Source organism: Erythrolamprus reginae, chromosome Z (assembly GCF_031021105.1).
Source record: "Erythrolamprus reginae isolate rEryReg1 chromosome Z, rEryReg1.hap1, whole genome shotgun sequence".
NCBI classification, from domain to species: Eukaryota; Metazoa; Chordata; class Lepidosauria; order Squamata; family Dipsadidae; genus Erythrolamprus; species Erythrolamprus reginae.
The window spans coordinates 48,939,831-48,957,890 of NC_091963.1; the positions used below are offsets into that span (position 1 = coordinate 48,939,831).

The 18,060-nt window shown below is 43.5% G+C and overlaps 1 protein-coding gene and 1 pseudogene across 4 annotated transcripts in view; one reads left to right on the top strand and one right to left on the bottom strand.

The window, feature by feature from the left end:
* TBC1D5 (TBC1 domain family member 5) overlaps positions 1–18,060 on the bottom strand; it is a 584,043-nt gene that overhangs the window by 118,170 nt on the left and 447,813 nt on the right. The gene's annotated exons all lie outside the window — the stretch shown is intronic.
* Positions 13,470–13,569, top strand: LOC139155036 (U6atac minor spliceosomal RNA; annotated as a pseudogene).

Below are 18,060 nucleotides of genomic sequence, written 5' to 3' on the forward strand. Positions count from 1 at the left end.
TTTTAAAAATGAACCAGTCGTGGATCACAGAGGACGTTGCTGTGCCACCACCTGAGTGAGTGGTTAGAGCGTTCGCTATCACCACCAACAACAACACCCTCACAGACAGTTGTAAAATTCATGTTATGTATGTATATATATAGTCAGTTATATTTTTATAGTGAAAGTTTGGGTATAGTTTGTGTTTGACTAAAGTTTGTGTTCAATAAACCTATTTTTTGCACAGATTTGTTCTGAGAACCTGTAATGTACTTTTGGGTCAACCACAGGACCACCTTCTTTCTCTGCCTTTCCTTTTTCTGTGTAAGCTGAAGCCTCAAGCTGTTACTACTGGTCACAGCGGCAAGAGACCGAAGGCACCACAGAGCGCATGGCCTTCCATCGCATGGAATTACTGTGAAAAAAGTGATGCCTGTGGCATATCGGATTGCTGGGTAAAATCTGGCGGGTGGCTGTTGTTGCCTCCTCCTGCTACTCTGGGTACCCGTTCACCCTCCTGCAAATTTAATTTGTGTGGGAGTTCGGTTCGGTTCGGGTTCGGGGTTCTGTGACATCACCCGAATTTTTTTAAAAGTTCGCCCGAATCCGTCGAACCCGAACTTCATTGGGTTTGCCCATCACTATTTCTAACCCCCAACTCAAATAAACAAAACAAACAAGGGCATTTCATTTTGTTAGTGTTCCTTTAGTCACAGAAATGGCTAGTGATAGAATCATTTACAATTACACTTCCCTGCTGAGATTGCCTTAATATTACTATTATACCATGAGGTTTCCAAAGACCCCTCTCTTGGCAACTCAATCTTCACAAATGAAGTGCATGGAAATATATGGTGATGGTGATAAACCTCCATTGTTTCAGTTGGGCCACTCGGGTGAGAAAACCAGCTGGCTTTGGACCGAAAGTGCTTGGAAGGTGCGGGCTGTGCGCTTTTTTCTATGGCAGCATGGAGTTCCCTTGTTTTCTTCTCTGACAGGTCCTGGGATACGCGCTCATTCAGTCTCCCAAGCACCAACGCCGCCACTGCTGCCATGGAAAGGCAGCTGTGGGGGACAGACTTATTTCCCCCTTTGCTGCCTTTCTATGTCAGGAGCGGCGGCGGCGCTTGGGAGACTGAACGAGCCCGCCCTCCAGGACTTGCCAGACTTTCCTTTTCGGTTGCCTTTATTATAGCCAGGGAGAGCCTTTGCCTGCGTAGACTCATTGCTCTAGAGATTGCAGGTTGTGAGTCCCTCCTGATGAAGTTTGACTTAGGGGTTCAGGTGGGCTTGTTGCTCACGTACCTGCCTCCAAGCTGCGTGTCAACAGCCCTGCATGTGCTGCTCGAGGAGGTAGCCGGGCTGGCGGTGGGGTTCCCCAGACTCATTGTCTTGGGGGACTTTAACCTACCATCGCTCGGTGAAGCCTCTGGACTAGTGCAGGAGTTCATGGCCACCATGACAGCCATGGACCTGACTCAAGTAGTACAGGGTATGACTCACAAGGGATGGCATGCACCCGACATGGTATTCCTCTCTGAGCAATTGAGCAATGGTTTGAGACTAAGTGTTGCCTTTGTCATGGTCAGACCATTTTCTATTGCAGCTTGACTTCCTGGCTCCAATCCTTCCCTGCAGGGAGGCGGAACCGACTAGGTGGTTCCGCCCCAGATGCCTGAGGGACCCAGAGGGCTTTCAGAGGGCGCTTGAGGTTATTCCAGATGCACTCGTCCACAGTTCGGCAGAGTCTCTTGCTGAAGCCTGGAACAAGGCTGCAGTGGAGGCGCTTGACCGGATTGTGCCGTTGCAACCTCTCCGTGGCAGTAGAACCTGTAGAGCTCCGTGGTTCAACGAGGAGCTCTGGGATTTGAAATGCCAGAAGAGATGTCTAGAGAAGTGATGGAGGAAGAGTAAGTCCAAATCCAATCAAACATTTGTAAGAGCTCATATTAAGACTTACAAAGTGGCGCTCAAGGCGGCAAGATGTGCGTATCATGCCGCCTTGATTACATCAGTGGAATCTCATCCGGCCGCTATGTTTAGAGTGACCTGCTCCCTTCTTAACCAGGGGGGAGTTGGGGAGCCCTTGCAGAGTAGTGCCGAGGACTTTAACACATTTTTTGCTGATAAAGTCACTCGGATTCGGGCGGACCTCGACTCCGATTGGATAACAGAGTCGACTGACAATGAGTCAGTCGAGGTGTCTGGGGCCTGTACTTGTCCATCTGTCTGGGAAGAGTTTGATCTGGTGACACCTGATGAAGTGGACAAGGCCATTGGAGCTGTGAGTTCCGCCACCTGCTTACTGGATCCATGTCCATCCTGGCTGGTTTCGGCCAGCAGGGAGGTGACACGGAGCTGGGACCCAGCCATTCTCAACAACTATCGTCTAGTCTCCAACCTTCCCTTTATGGGGAAGGTTGTTGAGAAGGTGGTGGTGCTCCAGCTCCAGCGTTCCTTGGAAGAAGCCAATTATCTAGGCCCTCAGCAGTCAGGATTCCGGCCCAGCTATAGCACAGAAACTGCTTTAGTTGCGCTGATGGATGATCTATGGCGGGCCCGGGACAGGGGTTTATCCTCTGTCCTGGTGCTTCTCAACCTCTCAGTGGCTTTCGATACCATCGACCATGGTATCCTTCTGCGCTGGCTGGAGGAGTTGGGAGTGGGAGGCACTGTCCTTCAGTGGTTCTCCTCCTACCTCTCCGGTCGGTCGCAGTCAGTATTATTGGGGGATCAGAGGTCGACTTCAAGGTCTCTCCCTTGTGGGGTGCCTCAGGGTCTCGGTCCTCTCCCCCTGCTATTTAATATCTACATGAAACCACTAGGTGAGATCATCCAAGGGCATGGTGTGAGGTATCATCAGTACGCTGATGATACCCAGCTGTACATCTCCACCCCATGTCCAGTCAGCGAAGCAGTGGAAGTGATGTGCCGGTGCCTGGAGGCTGTTGGGGTCTGGATGGATGTCAACAGACTCAAGCTCAACTCTGATAAGACAGAGTGGCTGTGGCCCTCCTTGCCTTTCGCAAACTCCTTAAAACCCACCTCTGCCGTCAGGCATGGGGGAATTGAGACATTTCCCCCCAGGCCTATATAGTTTTATGTATGGTATGCTTGTGTTGTATGTTCTTTTAAATAATGGGTTTTTAGATTTTTAATGTTAGATTTATTCTCTGAATATTGTTTTATTATTGTTGTGAGCCGCCCCGAGTCTGCGGAGAGCGGCGACATACAAATCTAATAAATAAAAAAACTCTAATAAATAAATTCCATGGGATGATAAAGTGTAGGATTTGTGGCTTCAAGCCGGCACTGGGTGATGGTGCGTATACCGGGCATTAAACAGGGCAAGTGGAACAGAAATATCTGACAGTGGTCATTTTCTGCCTGTAAGAAGTAACTCAGCTCATGCACCCTGTGTAGGAGTGGGGTTCGGCCACCCCTGTTGTGCTTTAAATTTGGAGCCAAAGGTTTTTGATCGAGACCTCAATGCAACTTTAGGCACACGTGTGGATTGTGTGGTGCAGGGCACGCCACAGCCTCCTGTAACAGGGGCTGTGGGGGCAGAGAGAACAAGGAGCAAAATGGAAGAAACAGGCAGCAATTAACCAGTTGCAGGGAAAAGGGGCTCAGCCCCATTAATGTGCATAAGCTGGAAGCGTTGTTGGGGGGTATAAACCCATAAAGCATGTGAGAGTTTTGTTACAGAGGTTTAGGGAGGGGTTTAGGATACTATTCAAAGGGTCAAGAAAGGATTAATAGGCACAAAATTTAAGATCGATTGTTGACTGGTGAGAGAAAAAAATTGATAAAACAGAAGGAAGAGTTATAGTTAAACATCCTCACCATTTAAACTTTTATATTTATTTATTTATTTATTTATTTATTTATTTATTTATTTATTTATTTATTTATTTATTTAGTCCAATACACAATAATGCACAATGAACGTTATAGAGGATATAGTAGAGAAGAAATACGAGATATAGGAGAGACTATAGGACAGGGGACGGAAGGCACTCTAGTGCACTTATGCACGCCCCTTACTGACCGCTTAGGAATCTGGAGAAGTCAACCATGGATAGTCTAAGGGTAAAGTGTTGGGGGTTAGGGGATGATACTACGGAGTCCAGTAATGAGTTCCACGCTTCAATAACCCGATTACTAAAGTCATATTTTTTACAGTCAAGTTTGGAGCGGTTAATATTAAGCTTGAATCAGTTGTGTGCTCTTGTGTTGTTGTGGTTGAAGCTGAAGTAGTCTTTGACAGGCAGGACACTGCAACATATGATCTTGTGGGCAATACTTAGATCATGTTTAAGGCGTCGTACTTCTAAGCTTTCAAGATCCAGGATTGTAAGTGTAGTTTCGTAGGGTATTCTGTTTTGAGTGGAGGAATGAAGGGCTTTTCTTGTGAAGTATCTTTGAACATTTTCAAGGGTGTTAATATCTGAGATGCGATATGGGTTCCAAACAGATGAGCTGTATTCGAGGATGGGTCTGGCGAAAGTTTTGTAAGCTCTGGTAAGTAACTTGGTCACACTCAATGTGTCACGGTGCACAAAAAATCATAAGGAGAGTTTTGTCTCATTCATCACCTATCGTTTCTCCAGGGGAGTTGATGAATGATTTTATTCCCAAGGAGTTATGTTTGATTAGATATACATCATTTGATTTGGCTGTTTAAATGGTACAGGAGTGCGGCATAGGGGCACTAATGGGAAAGTGTGACTTTCAGACTCCTACAGGTACTCCCTGAAGATTTTGATCTTCTGGGTTTTTATTTTGAGGAGGAATTTATATCCTGCTTCTTGTTTGAGCAATTTAGTTCATTTCTTGAGTGGGCACATAGGCAAGTATCGGCTTAGGGGATATTGTGCACTGCTTGGATGATTTTCTCATGACAGGGCCAGTGCAGGACGACTCTTGCAGGGATAGGATGGAAGTCTTTAAGGCTATGTGCGCAGAGCTAGGGGTTCCTTTGGCTGAGGAGAAGACCGAGTGTCCCTCTAAAGTGATCACATTTTGAGCATTGAGCTTAACTCAGTCAAGCAAACTTGCTGGCTCCCTCAAAATAAGGTTGATAAACTTTGAGATAAAATCAAGGAAGTTCTTGGTATCAAGGTGACTTTGAGACAGGTATAGGAGTTGGCTGGTTTGTTGAATTTTGCTGCAAGGGCATAACATCAGGTAGAATGTTCTTGCGGTGTCTATATTCAGCCATGAAGGGTTTAAGAAAACCGTATCACAGGGTGTGCTTGAAGGCGGGGGTTAGGTTGGATTTAGAAACATGGCAGGGCTTTTTACAAGGTTTTAATGGTGTGACATTTTGGAGGCAGGAGCAATTGCTGAAAGCTGATGCACGTGAAATCCAATGTGACTGGGACTGTGGGTTTTGGAGTGGTTTTGGGGGATCAATTGTGCTCCTCCCCATGGCCAGGGAAATGATTGACGGGTAGCATTCATAGGGACCTCATCTTCCTCAAATTCTTTCCCATAGTAGTGGCAGTGGAAATCTGGGGGACACAACTAGCAAATAAAATGGTACATTTTTGGTGCGATAACCAAGCAGTGGTCCATGTCATTAATTCTTTGTCATCAAGCACCAACAGGTTATGCGCCTGGTTGATTATTTCATAAGCAGATGTTTGCACCTCTTGGTGTGCCATGTGCCAGGCGTGGAGAACAGCATGACTGAAGCTCTGTCCCACAGACAGTTGACCGGGTTTTGGCTGCTGGCTCCTAGAGTGCAGGAAGAATCGGAACCAGTACCTCAGTACCTGTGGGAGCTTGGAGAACTGAGGTAACCAGGGCAATGATTTATCTATAGCTCAGAGCACCCGAAGAGCATATCACCATGCAGGCAATGAATTCGAGACCTTTTGGCACAGAAAGACTGAGCACATATGGTCTATACTGGTCGAGCATCTGCTGAAATTCTGTGTAGTGAACAGACAACAGGGTTTGTCTGCGCACACAATAAAGGTAAAGTCTTGGGGCTAGTGCTCATTTCCAAGGCCAGGGGCTGGAGGGACTGTTCTACAGATTTTTGGGTTAGGAAGATGCTAAATGGTTAGGCAAAGGAGGGGGCTCAGTCAAGGGCAGACACTAGGAAGCCCCTTTCAGAAGAACAGCTCAGGGGCCTTGGTTTCAAGTCCCCTAATCATTTTGGTTGCTCTTTTCTGTACCTTCTCCAGAGTTTCAATGTCTGTTTTGAAGTGTGGTGACCACAACTGGATGCAGTACTCCAGATGTGGTCTGACCAGAGCGTAGTAGAGTGGTATTAATACTTCCCTGGTCTTGGAGTGCATTCCCCTGTTGATGCAGCTTAGGATAGTGTTGGCTTTTTTGGCTGCTGCTGCACATTGCTGGCTCGTGTTTAGTTGATTATCCACCAAGACTCCAAGATCTCTTTCGCAGTCACTACTGCTAAGTGGGGTTTCTCCCAGGCTGTATGTGTGTCTAGGTTTTTTTTTTTACCAAGGTGAAGGACTTTGCTCTTGTCGATGTTGAACATCATGTTGTTAGTGTGGGCCCATAGTGTTAATCTGTCTAGATCTTTCTGTATTTTGAGCCTGTCCTCTAAGATGTTGGTTATCCCTGCCAGCTTGGTGTCATCTGCGAATTTGATTAATTCCCCTTCTACTCCCTAGTCCAGGTCATTGATGAAAATATTGAAGAGTACAGGGCCCAGGACGGAACCCTGTAGTACCCCACTGCATACCTTCTTCCATGTGGATTTGGAACCGTTGAGGACAACTCCTTGCATGCGGTTGGACAGCCAACTGTTTATCCATCTGCATGTGTTGTAACCTACCCCGGTTTTTTCTAATTTGTGGATTAGGAGATTGTGGTCAACTTTATCAAAAGCTTTGCTGAAGTCCAAGTATATGAGGTCTACTGCATTGTGTTGGTCCATTGATTTGGTTATGGTGTTGAAAAATGATATGAGGTTGGTTTGGCATGATTTGTCTCAGACAAACCCGTGCTGGCTGTTGGATATAATGTTGTTTGTTTCTAGGAAGTGGCAAAGTTTTTTTAAATTTATTTTCTCCAGTATTTTTCCAGGTATAGAAGTCAGACTGATTGGTCTGTAGTTGCCTGGCTCAGTCTTTTTACCTTTTTTGTGGATGGGGACTACGTCAGCTCATTTCGTCTTCTGGAAGGTCTCCAGTGTTCCAGGATTTTTGGTAGATGAGGAGAAGTGGTTCCGCAATGGTGTCTACCAGTTCTTTTAGGACTCTTGGGTGAAGTCCATCTGGCCCTGGTGATTTGTACTCGTTGAGCTCCCCTTATTGTGTTTTTGTCTATGCTGAGTTCGGTTCTGGGGCTATTTGTTGCAGACTTACAGGTTGGTTGGTAGGTGGTTCCATTTTGTGTGAAGACTGATGCAAAGTAGGTGTTGAGCAGCTGTGCTTTGTCTCTGTTGTCTGTGATTTCATTACCGTCTTCGCTTTTTAGTGTAGTGACTGTTTCCTTGATTTTCTTCTTGTTGTTTATGTGCTGGAAGAAACTTTTTTTGTTGTCTTTGACTTTCGTTGCAAGGTATTGTTCATGTTGGGCCTTTGCTGTTTTTATTTTTTGTTTGCAGGTTTTGGCTGTTTGCTGATATTCCGCTTTGGTTACGAGTTCTTCTTTCCATTTTTTGTATTTGGCTTTTTTTTCTTTTAGGTTGTCTGCCAGTTCTTTATTTAGCCATTTTGGTTTTCCTGATTTTCTTTTTCATGGAGATTGTATTGTTTTGGGCATCTATGATACTGTTTTTTAGGGCCTCTCATGCTTTCTGTGTGGTTTTACCCTTTAGAAGTCCTTTCCAAGGTTTTTTTCCCAGGTTTGCTCTGAGCTTGTTAAAGTCCGCTTTTCTGAAGTCTGGGACTCTAGTGATGTTGGGTACAGCAGTTGGTGATTATAATATGTTGAATTTGAGGATGACATGATCACTCTCACCCAGTGTGCCTTCTTCTTCAATTCCCTCTATAATTTCTTCCCTGTTTGTTAATATTAGGTCGAGTATTGCAGTCCCTCTGGTTCCTGTTTCCACTTTTTGGATTAGAGTTATTTGTTTATTTTGGGGTTACAGTTATTTGCTTATTCATCAGGATGGTGCTCCCCTTACTAAGTATCCATTTTGGGCTTTGATGATAAAAGCATTGCATAAAATGGGATTAAATCACAAGGATTTTGGCACACATTCATTTAGGATTGGGGCCGCCTTGGGGCAGCATTGTATGGATACAGCACAGAACAGATAAAGGCAATTGGAAGATGGAAGTCCAACACCTTCAAAATTTATATATGTGCTTTCAATTAAGGAGTATTTGAATTCTGGACTAACAATGTCTTTTTTTCTCATTCAATACTTCACCAGACAAAGGGGAAGCCACTTGTTCTGATCTGCTGCCACAGCATGATTTACTGAGTCAGAAGGAAAGCAGCAAAATCTGATTGGGGAACGCAATTGAAGCTCTGCCAAAATGGCTAGTGTTGCACCTCGTTGAGAATGACCTTGGTGCTCTGAAGGGCTTAGCCTTGATGTGGCAAGCCATGGAAAATCTCCATGTTATTAAGGTGGTGTGGTCAGAGATGGTGCCCAGAAAGGTCTGGTGTTGTTTTGGTGATCCTAAAGGTGTGAACAAGGCCTGGAAAAGGGTCAATCACTAGCTGGGCAATTTAGTTTTGAGGATGGGAGGTCGGGTGGTTTGCCATCCTGACATTCGTATCTCCCATTCGGGCCACCACTGGGAAGAGGGGATCCACTTGTCCGACAGGGGTAATAATATATTTCTCTCAGACCTGCAGAGATGCCTGCAGGTGTTGGGGTAGGTGTGGGGTAGAATCAGGGGACCTAAATTGAAATTTAATCCCTTACTGTGGCAGGTTGGGGACGGAAATGGGTGTTAGCAGCAGCTGCATGTTCTCTTTAGGGTGCCTTTCAGAAGGTGATTGGCTGCCCCTCACCAGAAGCTCCAGGCATTTCTGCCTTGAGTTATGGAGCAGGGGGTTCTCACCTATGTCAGATAGCCTCCCCACATGCAAGTAGAGCAAGGGAAAAGCCAGGGGGAACTTTCCCTTGCTCAGCAGGGATCTTCGCCCATAGATGCTTAGAAATGTTTTGATAGGGATTCCGCCGCCTTTGGTTTCTTACCTCTGCAGATCTTTCAATAAAGTTTTCATATATTATCAATAAAGTGACCTATTTTTAAAATCCAATTTTTTGTGTCCATGCATTATTTGGCTTCCAAGGCAAAGCATACAGTTCTAAACCTGATGTGCCATTAAGTTTCAACTTCATGTTCTTAAGGCTATCAGTGAGCTAAGACTGAGCTAATAGGTATACCTCTAGTTAAATTATTTGTAGGGGAATACAAATTCATTGTATTTTTAAATGAATAATCTAAACAAATTAATCCTGAAAAATCAGTATGAACAATGAATAAAAATGAACTATATAATCTATGAGACAATAAGAAAGCTGAGCTTTATTTTTCTACAAAACATTTCCATTATATCTGATTTTTTTAAAAATAATCATCTTACAATTCTTAGTTCCATTAGCTCTGAACCAAGATAAAATAACACCTTTACATAAAAATATATCTTGGAATTCAAACTCTATACAGTTTAAGAAGAGAGTAAAACATTTTTCTTTACTTTTAAAATGGTATATTAATGAAACATAGTCCTAAGCAAACCCACATACAAAGAACCCCATTGTGCCCTGTCAGTATGTTCTCTATGCTCTTTTTATATGCTAACTCAGAATAGTAATTACAGATCTTCTAAGTTGACTTCTGTTTTCCAGAAATATGAGTTGTACATAAAACATGCCTTTTCATCACAACAATTACCATTAATCAAAACACTGAAAGCTAATACCACTCAAGTCCAACCTACTGCTGTGCCTAGCAATATATCAAACTGTCTGTTGTCAAACACTCTATACAAACTTAAACACTTATCACAGCAAACAAAAAGTACATGCTATTTTAAAAGTTAAATATAGTATTTTAAAAGTGTAAAAAATACATCTTACTTTTTAAGTTAACTCTGTTTTTCTGTTGGGTTTAGTATTACCTCATTTTAGATAAAAAGCATTCAAATGCATTCAAATTCTTGTTTCTAATAAAGGCATAAGCAATCCTAATAAGTAAAAGTTTTGATACATTTAGTAGATTAACCATGAAACACTAATAACATAATCCATCTGATTTTCATCATGGAATATTTGTTTAAAAATTATTAGTATCATGATACTTGAACAGCAAATGTTTTTATCAGAAATAATTTTATTGTTAATAATAATGTACATAACTGAAGTTTGCATATTCATTTAATAGAACTATTAAGTTCTATTATATCCAAGATGCATATGTAGAAACCATGAATTTTATAAAACAAGATAATATAACTCAATATTAAAATATGTAATTCTCATTGAACCTAGAAAATATAAGAAATACTTAGAAGAGCTCTCATATTGCCCTTTGACAATCCTGTTTAATAAACTATACCAGTTTCCACATAACAAAATATAACTTCTGTAGTCCAACCAGGAAAGCACAAGTCCTAGACTCATCTTCCCAGAAATAGAGGCACAGGGACTCTAACACAAGCCATAGTTGCTAATGTTTTATTTTAGATTTCTATTCTATTCTATTTGTTAGTCAGGTTTGCTCAATCATAATTAAAATTTTATTTATGTGAGTGTTTTCTTCATGTTACCATTCTTGTTCCCACCCACCCTCTCTCCATAGAATATGATTTGGATGTAAAGGGCATCCAAAGCTCACAGCTTTAACACTACACAGAATGAAACTTAAATGGAAGATGGTACTTAAAAAAGAAAAAAATCCATTGCATATAGTTAGACTTCACTTCTGAACACATTTAAGATGTGCTATTACAGAAATATAGTAATTGTGATAACTATAATATATATATTTGTATTATAAAAAAGCTTTGCTAAAAGAAAAGGTGCTCTGTTACATTTCTATTGAATTGGCTACTAACAAAAATAGCATATTCAATAAAACTATGTTATTTTTCTTAAACATTTTTGAATAAAATACATATGTTCCATTAACTCTTTCTGTACTGAGTCAGATTACCTTCATATACACAGTATTCTTTAGAAAACCAAATACAAGTAACTATGGGGAGATCTTGTTTACCCTTGAAAAACTGCAAATAAAGATGTCAGCTACTGAGTATATTTGTGGCATCTCCAGCAGCTGCTGTTAAATACCAGCTGGTCTAGCTGATTAAAATTACCTCTGAGTTGGTATTATAAAGATGCCTGGGCAGCATTGCTGTATTAATGGATTATTGAGTGAGTGATGAAAACCTTGGCCAGCTGATGCGTTTTATTACAGATAGGCTTTATGATGTGTAATCACTGTAATTTTTACAACTGGAGAAAATAGGAGGGGGACAAAGATAAAAAAAACCCTCACAAAACCCAGTTTGACTAAATATTCTTGCTTTCTGCTTTCTAGCTGTTGGAACGTTATTTTCTCTCTAAAACTATTCTAGATATTTGTGAATTTAGAACAAATTGTTTATGAATGAACTGAGAGTGTATAAATATAAATCCTGTGTCTCTGTGGCTGTATTCCATATATATATGTCCATGTATGTAAGGATGAAAACAGACTAAGCTAACTGCATGAATTTAAAATTTATATTTACTAGAATCCAACTGGCTTTTTTTCAAACATGTGATAACTGAATTTCATTCTATTATTTATGATAGAACACATTAAAAGGCATATAAATACACTTCTTGCTCATTCCTTATTCATTTGTGATATCTGCTGATTTTAAAGGTTAGGCGCCTTCTTTTCTTATTCCTTGACCAATTTCTCTAATGTATGTTAGATGTAAATCATTACTATTATTCGTTGGGAGAAAAATAGTTAACTTTTGAACGTATGAATAGGAGGCTTAAATGTTGTAGTAAAAAGGATTTAACATGGCCAGAAATAGAAGACCAGTCGCTTGAGGCTGGTCGGCGGTTGTGGTGGCGATGGGCAACACAGACTGTTGCCTGTGTCGCCGGGAGTTGCCTGGCCATGACATAGGTAGAGGGACAGGGCGGCGAGCCGTATTTAAAAGCAGGCTCGCCATCCCCCTTCCCTTGTTTCCATGTGGTTCATTGGCACAATCGCAGGCCAACGAGCCAGGCAACAAAGGATGTGCCATGTGCCGGATGGCGGCAGAAGAGCTGCCAAAGCCGATCTCCTCACCAGCAAGACTAACGCCTTCAGTAGCTGGTCCCTGGGATCGATGCGATTGCCAGGGGCAGCTCAAGGTTTGAGGTGGGGATGTCCGGGAGGGCTGGCTTCATGCGAGCCTCCGTGCCAGTTCCTCTGGCAGTTTGTGCCCGGGATCATGGCGACTACCGGGCGCGTGCCGCTTCCTTGGTGACATGTCACTGGGCGGCTGCAGGCTTTGCACGACAGGGGGGAATGGGGAAGGGACCTGCCACCTAAACTTCCCACCCTTCCCACTCAATCGGTGCCTGGGAGCCTGGTTCGCCTCACCAGCAGGTCGCCCACCCACTAAGTGCTGTCCCAGGCTCACTGGGTTCACTGGATTGCCAGGGAGGGGGGCGATGGCAGAGCATTTGACTGTGGCCTTCACCCCCCCTTTGTCCCGGCCCAAGCCAGGAGGGTACAATCACCTCCCACCCAGCACAGGGCCATTCCCTGGCCCTGCATGATTTGCGGCCTCCCTGCCCCCGCGGTTGCGGTGGTATGCAGCCCCGACTGCATGGGGTTTTATTTATTTATTTTTATTTATTTATTTATTTATTTATTTTGTCAAACAATTATAGAGTGGTAATTTGTGCAAATAAAACATTAGATAAGTAATGATAAAAAGTAACAAAAGAAGACAATAGGACAGGGACAGTAGGCACAGTGGTGCGCTTATGCACACCCCTTACAGACCTCTTAGAAAGGGGGAGAGGTCAATTTCTAGATAGTCTAAGGCTAAAGGTTTTGAGAGTAGGAGTAGAAACCACAGAATCAGGTAGTGCATTCCAGATGTTGATTACTCTGTTGCTGAAGTCGTATTTTTTGCAGTCAAGTTTGGAGCGGTTGACATTTAGTTTAAATCGATTTCGTGCTTGTGTGCGGTTGAAGGTAAAGTAGTTGTTAACAGGTAGGACATTTTGGTATATGATTTTATGAACTATAATTAAGTCGGATCAGAGACGACGGAGTTGCAAGTTGTCCAAACCAAGAATTTCAAGTCTGGCGGAGTAAGGTATTTTGTTGTGAGAAGAGGAGTGAAGGACTCTTCTTGTGAAATATTTCTGGACTCTCTCAATTGTGTTGATGTCAGATATGCAATGTGGGTTCCATACGGTGAGCTGTATTCTAGGATTGGTCTGACAAATGTTTTGTAAGCTCCTGTTAGCAGTTCAAAATTACCAGAAAAGAAGCTGTGATGCCTCATTTTTTCGGGGCACCTTTGCCATCTTGCCTGTGTTGTATGAAAGGAGGGAAGGTTAGCAGTCCCCTTGATAAGAATGGCCCTTGTGGTCTTTGCAACACACATATGGTTAAGATTCTTCCACTTACTTTGCACCACTCTGCATCTCCTCTAGCTTGATTTTGTCTCCCCCTACACCCTCAGCGGGGAATAGCCACGCTCCGGCCGATCCCTTTGTTATTTGATTCGACTACACACGGTCGCGGCCATCTTGGTTTTGGACACTGGCAAGGATAGCCTTGCCCTTGTGTACCCTGCGCAAGGATGACAAACAAGTTGTGAAGTGTGCAATATTTTGCTTTGCCCTGAAATATTGTTTGTTTGCAGTTATCAGTTCTTATGGTCCATCCTATAAATTCCTTTCAGGGAGCAGGGGTCATTCAGTAAATAATTACAGAGAATAAATAAATATAGATGGATAAAGCCCGGATATTTGAAACAAATACCTTTATGGGAATGTATATTCATATAGAGGTGGGGCATATATTGTGAAATAAACACAAATAGTCGTACTGGTATATTTACACATATACATTTTTATTAATGGAATGGACGGCACCTCATGTGAATCGAAACGAGTTAACTATGTAGGTGGGTACAAGTGAATTGTGGAAATTAATAAGACCGGCCTACCTAGTTGGCTTATTATATGGGTGGTGGCAACAAGTTAAATTCAAATTATAACTTAAAGTGATTGAACTCAACAAGGTTTTAATTAGAGGGGCGACAGGGACATATCAACGGGAGCCGGGCTCCAGCACATCACACACGCTAAGCCATGCTGCCCCATCACTAAAAGGAAGGGGCGCATGCTGAGTGGCCTGGGTGCCAGGCACCTTCATCGAGCAACATTTTGTAACCATGCAGGCATATTTTGCTTTACCAACAGGCATATCAAAGTATCAATCAACAGCTTCAAATGCTGCTGGCCCAACAGCTGGGGGAAAATCGAGATGGCGATGAGACAAGCAGTCTGTCAACAGGAAGCTTGTGGATGGGGACAACCTGAGAGCTGCCCACCCAGAAACAAGGTATGAGAGTGTGTTTGGCTGTGGTACTGGACACATCAACCCAGCTAAGTATTGTAAGGATCATTGTTCAAATATGGGAGAGCCAGTAGGACCGCAATGTTAGGAACAGCCACCTGCGGGCGGCACGAAAGCGCGGATGGGCAAGGGATCAGAGACGGAGAGGATAGAGGCCAGTAGGGCAAGGACATTTTCACACAGTCTGGACAGGGACATAGGATTAAAGCAATTTAGTACTGGTTAACGTAATTATAATTTCAAATTATTTAATGTAAATAAATTTATTCTAGTATATGGATTAAGGTAGGTATTAAATAAATTAAATTAATTAAATTTTGTTTCATCATGAATATTAAAGAGGGTGACTTAAAGTAACAGTTACTCTCGGTGGGGATGGCGTCCTGGGACACCAGTCAGCAGCCAACCCTGGGTACCTCCCAGCTATCGACTACCAGTCAAGGAGAATATAAATCAGTGGAGCCGCCCCCAACCTCCACGATAGGGAGAGGAAACCAAGTGTTCCACACAAATAGTTAGGGGGTAGATCCATTTGGATGATTCCCAGAGCAGTTTTTTAAGGTTTGGAATGAGTTAGAGTACCGTAAATCCATTAATATATAAAGTAAATAAGACAGTTAGTGAAAGTAAGTTAAGGTAATTTAATTCTATTTTAGTATCTATATCGGTGATAGCGATTAGTTGAAGATAAAGTAAAACATGATAAGGAGCGGCAAAATCATGCCCATTCAGGATGGGAGATATGCAATTAGTGGCATGACAATGAGGCGTAAGTAACGATACCTGGACGGGCCACACTGCAAATGTGTTTTCTTTCTTGTTCTCCTGGGCAGTGTGAGACAGACCTGTCAGAAGGGTTACGTAAGCCGGACCGGTGCAATTGTAGCCACTCCCCGTGAGGGTAAAGCATGGAGTGACCATGATGAGTGATGGCGTTCCAGCTGAGGACCATTGAGCCCAGGAGAGGGAATTTCCACCATTATGAATGGCTCAGATGGGCCCTGCGTGGCAGGCCATGGTAATCGCGGGCGTTGGGCTCAGTACGTGCGATTTGGACCCAGCGTGGCAGGCCACGGTAAACGTGTGCCATGGGCCTAGTAGGTTGGAGGGGGGCCCAGCGTGGCAGGCCACGAGCTCATCTCCTTGGAGTTGGGCCCAGCATGGCAGGCTGTGATGGTAAACGTGGGCCATGGGCTCAGTACATTAGAGTTGGGTTTGCCCTCAAGCAGGGCAAGCAGGAGTGCGACAGCAAGTCAGGCGAATTTGCTTGTCAAAACACCAGATTCTGGCCCCTAGGTGGGTGCAGCTTGGCTCAGAATAGTGAGCTGGTGCAGGTTTGGGGGGAGCAGGGAGCCAAAATAGAGATTTGATTCCCTGCTGGGGCAGTATGGTGTGGAAAAAAAGGGGTTTATTGCAACTGCGTGATCTCCTTTGGAGCACCTTTTGGAATATGAAGGACCGCTCCTCTACGGAATCCCAAGTGCTGACCCGGTCAGGGTGAGGGAGGGGGGATACCATTGGGGCTCACCCCTGCAAGCCTACAGGCAATATGCTGGGTAAAGCCTTCCCACATGCCGTGGGCATGGCTAAGAGCAAGAAAGGTCAAGGCCAAGTTCGTGGCTAGGGTCAAGGTCAAGACTTATTCCTTTGCTCAGCAGGGGGCTTTACCCATAGTTGCCCAAGTATGCTGCATTTGATTTCCGCCCCATTTATTTCACCTCTACTGGTCCTGATTTAATAAATAAAGTGTCCCATTAAATCCCATCTCTGTGGTCGGTGTGATTACTCCATCGTCCATCGCAACTCTCTATCTAGATGTTCATGAAGAATGCTAAGAATTCCTGCAACAGAGATCACATTTTTGGACCAAATGAATTATTCCAGAACCACATTTGCAAATGGGGATTTCTTCACAACTTCTGATAACACAATCAAAGAATATAAATAAAGTTTGAGAAAAGCAACAGCTTTGATACAGAGAATATAAGGCTTATAGTAGATTTTGCAGATCATTTAGTCTAACTCATGCTTAGAACAGGAACACTACTAGAGCACTCCTCAGGCTCTGTTTAAATACTTCCAGGGAGAAGTCTATTTCCTTGTTGAATTGCTCTTTATTTTTCCCCCTATTTTTTGCTAGGTATCCAACTGAAATTTGTAGCTTTAAAATTGTTACTGTTGCTCATTCTGTCTTCTACAGCTTGGAAAGAATCTGCCCCTGTAAAAACAGCCTTTTAGAAGAAAGTTATTGTGCTTCCCCATATGTATTCCCCTCCCATTGAAAAAAAAATCCAACAACTCTATTGCTCCTATGTTTTTCCTCTAGATTCTACAATATTACTTGACATGCACTTCTTAAAATATTTTTTAGATTGGAGTTCATCCCAAGGTTTCTTAATTTATGTAGATATGTAAACACACACACACACACACACACACACACACACACACATATTAAATTAATATTTTTTCTCAACAATTAACTAAACATTTTACATTTAGGAAAGAAAAACAAAATTCACAGGTACAATATATGTGGTACCTCGCTCAATAGTAGTAGCTGTGAGTGAGATTTTGGAGTCCTAGTGGACAATCCCTTAAATATGAGCCAGCAGCTGCCCAAAAATCCAACACAGTCCTAGGTTGCATAAACAGAGGGATATAATCAAGATCACGTGAAATGTTAATACAACTTTATAATGCCCTGGTAAGGCCACTCTTGGAATACTGCGTCCAGTTCTGGACAATGTAAAAAAGATGTGGAGACCAATGTTCCTTGTAAGGTGTGCGCCCACGCAGGCTGCAAGCAAAAACCACCCTGCGCAGCCTTTTCCAAGGCTGCCCAGCCAAGCCGGGTGTTGGAGTTGGGGAGTGACAAGGTTTTTCTCCATTTGAATGTTGCGCACGCATACGTGCACTCTCCCCATTCCACTTTGGCCCCGCCCATTCCAGGAAAGATGGCGGTGCCCATCAGGCACTTCCGCCCTTTTCCTGAGTGATAGAGTCTCTCCTTCAGCTGCTGAGCCCGGGCAGCGAGGACATCAGCAAATAGCGGCGGTGGGATGGGTGCTGCTGCTGTTGCTGCTACCGATAGGAAGGAGGCAGCCAGAGTGGCTGCAGCCAGGCAGCCTGCTTTCTCCTGCCGGAGTGTCTGCGCCTGGCTGCACTCATTCTCCGCGATGACCAGGGAAGCTCTGCCATGGTCGTCGCGGAGAGTGAGTGCAGCTGGAGAGGAAGGAAGAGAGAAGGGGGAAGAAAGAGAGAGAAAGAGAGAGAGAGAAAGCAAGAGAGAGAAACAGACAGAGAGCGAGAAAGAGAGAGGGAAAGAGAAAGAGTGAGAAAAAGAGAGAGTGAGAGAGAGAGCAAGAGGGGAGAGAGAGAGAGAAAAAGAAAGCAAGAAAGAGAGAGAATTTTTTGAGAGATAGAAAAAGAAAGAGAAAAATGAGAAAATGATGGAGGGAAAGAACGAGGGAGAGGAAAAAGAAACAAATGAGAAGGGGAGAGAAGGAAAAAGGGAGAGGAAACAGAGAAGTGAAGA